The sequence below is a fragment of the Octopus bimaculoides genome, chromosome 18 (assembly GCF_001194135.2).
Source record: "Octopus bimaculoides isolate UCB-OBI-ISO-001 chromosome 18, ASM119413v2, whole genome shotgun sequence".
Taxonomy (NCBI): Eukaryota; Metazoa; Mollusca; class Cephalopoda; order Octopoda; family Octopodidae; genus Octopus; species Octopus bimaculoides.
The window spans coordinates 50,263,549-50,268,911 of record NC_068998.1 but is presented as its reverse complement, the minus strand read 5'-3'; the positions used below and the strand labels follow the sequence as shown (position 1 = coordinate 50,268,911).

Here is a 5,363-nt window from a genome sequence, read left to right as displayed (position 1 = left end):
AAAACGAGAAAAGATATAAATAAGGAACAACTCTACAGGAAGGCAGACTGCGTACCATCCATTGTGTTTCAAAGTTCAACTGAATGAAGCTATTTTCTGCATTTATCTCAGGGGAAAAAAAACCTACGAAGAGGTTTGCTTTCCAGGCAACCCTCAGAACCAACATCGTTACGTACTTCGTTTATTGCATCATATAGCCAATGTTTTGGTGGTAAAAAATGGATATTTCTCCTTGAAACACGGGTGTCTTAGAAAAGGCAAGTCCATAAAAGCATAATATAACTTACCAAAAACGAGAAAAGATATAAATAAGGAACAACTCTACAGGAAGGCAGACTGCGTACCATCCATTGTGTTTCAAAGTTCAACTGAATGAAGCTATTTTCTGCATTTCTCTCAGAAAAAAAAAAAAAAACCTACGAAGACGTTCGCTTTCGATTTTTGCATCATATAGTCAATATTTTCGTGGTAAAAAAATGGATATTTATTATCGTGACCTGCAGAGAACTCTTAGAACCTCTCTCATTTCCCATCAACCGTATCCCTTAAAGTGACTGATGTGCAGCGTTCACCTTGCGTACGAATGTTTATCTTTCTAATTTCTCGTTCTTGTGTTCTTTCGCTTTGTTTAATTAGAAGGGAAATAAATTGTTTCGATTTTTAAGACGGAAACGTTCAATAGAATTCTTCTCTTTTGCTGAATATGTAGGTATTGCATTGACAGAATTTTGCAGTGATAGGGCTAAGACATATTGCAGAAAGGCGAATAACATGTTTCCCTATGCCCGAACTGATCTGGAATACTGCAAGTAAGGAACATTATAAAGTCTTTTGGGGACTCCTCTTCCACCTCTTACACTTCCACCTCTTTTTCTTTTTGCTCCTTTTCCTCCTGCTCGTTCTACTACTACTACTACTACTACTACTACTACTACTACTACTACTACTATTACTGAAACTGCTGTTGCTGCTACTACTACTACTACTACTACTACAAATAGATTTATTGAATTTCACACCGATATTCGATATCGACCCCTATCTAATTTAAGAAGTTACTTGTTGATATATAGTTGATCATTATTAATTAAATTGTTGCTAATATTTTTGTGATGCACTCAGTAAAATCAATCAATAGATGTTCTTGATATTGTTGCTTATTTAAATGAAATCTGAATTAGTGTTTTTGATCAAGAGTTGAATAAACATCTTTAAAATTGCATTTTCACACCTTCCTTCATATATATATATATATATATATATATATATATAGAGAGAGAGAGAGAGAGAGAGAGAGAGATAGATAGATAGATAGATAGATAGATAGATAGATAGATAGATGCATAAATGATTCCACTTCCTCACATAGTAGTAACGGCTCTGAGCTAATGAATTTCACAAATTCACATGCATCTCTCCTCCTGACATGCATACACACGCGAGCGTGCGTGCACGCGCATCCACATACACAAACACTCTCACACGCATACGCACATACACACATACACAAACACATATATACACACAGATACATATATACGTACGGTCAAAAAGTAACCCTTTGTTTTGTAACAAAACTATTCCGATGTTTTTTTTTTGTCTTGCAGTCGTGTGGATATGTGGGTCAAGTGTTTCGAAGGTGTATCCGCTTATTGTGTTCTGATATTCGAAACAGTGGTTAGACTGATGTGCACCTGTAAGTTTTATGCCATTTCGTATTCTACATATTTTCCAAAAGTTTTATGCCATTTCGTATTCTACATATTTATCAACTAAGGAAATTAAATTTGTTAAGTTTATAAATATTTCCAGTTTACGTTCAGAGACAAAACTGGTTACGCATTCACCGTAAACAAGGATTTGAAGCGATTATTATGGTGAATTATTGTCGATATTTTTCGTACTTTCTCGCTAAAACTACCATTTCAAATAATACCACAAATTTTGTTACCGTAATTAATTATGATTATTTTTGCATGATGGAATAATAACATCTTGGTGTGTATAGAGAATATCTTCCTTGCAGTATATATTTATGGACATCTTTGTACTTCTTAGCTTCCCGCCAATGTTTTCTAAATGTTAGATACGTAACACATCATATGATCAATCAAAGCAATGATATTACTATCAAACGAAGTTATGTCAGGTATCGACCTTCTGGCTGCTTCTTTAATCTGCGCCGACTTGTTGCTAATTCAAAAGTTTCCAGAACGTAATCAAAACTTATACATCAGGAATATTAAGAAATGGATAATTGTTTACTTTTAAAGAAGTGGTTTTATTCGCTGTATAATGCTTTCCTACAAATTGCACAGACCCAGAAATTTTAAGGGTGGGTTAAGTCATTTCATAAGAACACGGACACCCAAATTAAAATGTTGCTGTGTAGTTTTGAACAATGATGAATTTGAAATCAGAACATAACGATCCAGATGAAATATTACACAATATGATTTTGCATATTAAAATATAAGTTTTCTTCTGTATCAAATAACTGAGGGTTCAAATTTGCTCTAAAATATTATCACTGAAACCATGTTTACTTAAATTTTTCAATAATATGTGATTTGTCTGTCTCTGTGCCTCTCCTTGCTCCAACTCAGTTTTCTTTGTACTTTGTTTCTGCTTTTACTGATGCTTCGCTAACATTAGTTCTCTGGGAATATATGTCAGGTATCGATCTTCTGGCCACTTCCTTAATCTGCGTCGTCTTGTTGCTGATTCAAAAGTTTTCCAGTCTCTCATTCGTGACACCCTTTATGCAGATGACTGTGACTTAGTTACTCATACAGTGGATGCCATGCAAATACATTTCAATCATATTTGTGCTTCTTGCAAGCATTTGGACTCAGTATTAGCCTGTACAAAGCTGTTGTAATGTTCCAGCCTCCACTAGGAATGAAGGATAGCAGGATCTTTAAACAGATGCTATATGGGGAAACTGCTAATGGGAAGAGAATCCAGCAGAAATCAAGGCTGCGATTTAAGGGCTGTTTCAAGTTCTCATTACAGGCCTGTGATATGCATGGGACTGACTGGCAGAGTAATGCCAGTCATCAACACAGGTTAAGGGGGGAGGGTCGACACCTTTGTGTGAGCACGTGTTCTGCATGAAGCATTTAAGCGTACTACTCGAAAGCGCACTGATGTTGTAGTGAATGAAGAAATGTTGGTTTGCAATGTTTGCAGTCGCGTACGATTTTCAAGATTATGGCTCTTTAGCCACCAACGTCAGCGGCAAATGCAAAATATAATTTAGAACTACAGTGAACAATGTTCCTGGAGGTCAGCAATGGATTTCCTTTGTTACGAGTGGACGGCCATCATATGCATAGATACACATATACATACATACATACATACATACATAATGACCATTATTGTATTACTTCAATACTATTATTTCGTATATTTGTCATTCATTGTAGTAACGAATTCCTTAACTTCCTAATAATACACTTTGTCACTGCTATGCATTCTATGCTTTTCTTGTGTTAGTGATGTATTATTGTCAATCCCAAACAGTTTTAGAATAACATTAATTAAAATACGTTGTACAATGTCGATCACACTTCTTTCATTACAGAGTGAAATCATCCATTCTGCCCCCACCGCGAAGGTCGTGTACCAATCAACGAATAGGAATATAGATGTGACGCCAGAAGTTATTTGAAAAGGAGAAAGAATGTTGATGTAAATAAATGTATTTATGCGCATCGTATCGTATGGTTGTTTTTCTTATTTTTTAGATTATTTAATGAAGGGCCTATATTCAAAATCAGATGATAAAGAAGCTGCACTACATTATACAATGTGCTTTTATTTCTGCCCTTCCTACATGCAGAAAGATAGGCATACAGCCAGAATAACACATGCCACTCGCCACGTTCTTGTTTTTGTAATCACTTGTATGGTGGGAGATGAATGGCAATAGTTAACTATACAAATAGGATGATGACCCTTTAAGTATGAGAACCAAGCTGCATGTACTGAAAACAAATGTACACCATCAGTACCATCAATTCTGGTAACAGCTAAAAAAGACAACTTAGGATCTATTTTAAAACGGGGGCCACATTTTTCCTTAATGTTTTACGTAGTGTTGTTGGTACAGAAAGACTTTCAAACTTCGTGTACTTATCTATTTTGTGTTATAGAACATAAAAATATTTGTGTATTCGAATTTATTTCATGTAAAAAATTGTCTTATTTCGATAATTTCAACCAATCACTGACACGTATTCAGTTGTTTACATTTACTCCTTTGGCTGATAAAGCGATGTAAAGCGTATTTAATCTCCATACCTTCGTTTTATTTGCTTTTTTCATTTTAAATTTGCTTTAACCCTAACCCTAACCCTAACCCTAACCCTAGGGTTGGGGTTAGGGTTAGGGTTAATTGTTTCAGAATCGTTTGTTTATGTAGTCGGCACTTAATGTATATCGGCTGAATGGACGTTAGTGATTGGTTGAAATTACAGAAATACGACAACTTTAACATGGAATAACTTATGGATTTCTTTTTTTTTAAAGAAGACTAAGAGAAAAAGATGTTTTATATGACACATTCTACCAGTGTTCCAAGTTTCAACGTGTTTCGTTAATGAAAAATGTGGCCCCCGTTTAAAAAAACATCCACAACTTATAATCGAATCAGCAATGAACACACGAGTGAAAAATGATCAAATATATACAACCAGCTGAAGAAGTACTGAAGAAAGACACTCTCCTTTTCGACCAAGCTGCCATCGTCTTTCTAAGATCTACAGGAAATGGTAGTTTGGTTTGAGAGAAAGGTGCTAACCTCAACCCCTCTCAATTAGTTGAAACTTGGTGAATAAGGTTCCTAGAGGATGGAGGGACCGCTTGAAATATGGGCGTCTTTATTTTGTACCCTTGACGGTCGGAGTAACCAAGGATCTCTTGATTTGTTTTGTTAACTTGAGTGGTACCCTTTCCTTTCGGGATAATGTTGATATCAGAATTCTTATTTTGTTAATTGCTATTGTCTGTATAGTTTGTAATTGGAAACATACGATACAATTTTTTTTTTCTATTTTGGCTATGTCTTTGTATCATATTATGAGCTGTCCGCAGCGGTTGCGGCCGATGAAAGACTACTACTGCTACTGCTACTACTACTACTACTACTACTACTACTACTACTACTACTACTACTACTACTACTACTACTACTGCAACTACTACTTCTTCCGCTGCTGTTGCTGCCACTGTGCTGATACTCCTACTGCTGCTTCTGCTACCGTTGTTGTTGTTGGTGATATTCCCAACTGACAGAATCGTAAGCACGCTGTTCAAAATGGCTAACTGCATTTCCTAGCGCTTTACGTTCTGAGTTC

At 35.7% G+C, this 5,363-nt stretch overlaps 1 long non-coding RNA gene across 1 annotated transcript in view; it reads left to right on the top strand.

Moving 5' to 3' along the window:
- LOC128249847 (uncharacterized) overlaps nt 1–3,724 on the top strand; it is a 4,862-nt gene extending 1,138 nt beyond the window's left edge. Inside the window, exons 2-4 of the long non-coding RNA XR_008265968.1 lie at nt 710–809; nt 1,608–1,696; nt 3,590–3,724. This is a non-coding gene — a long non-coding RNA (uncharacterized LOC128249847). The remainder of the gene's footprint in view (nt 1–709; nt 810–1,607; nt 1,697–3,589) is intronic.
- The last annotated feature ends 1,639 nt before the right edge of the window (nt 3,725–5,363 follow it).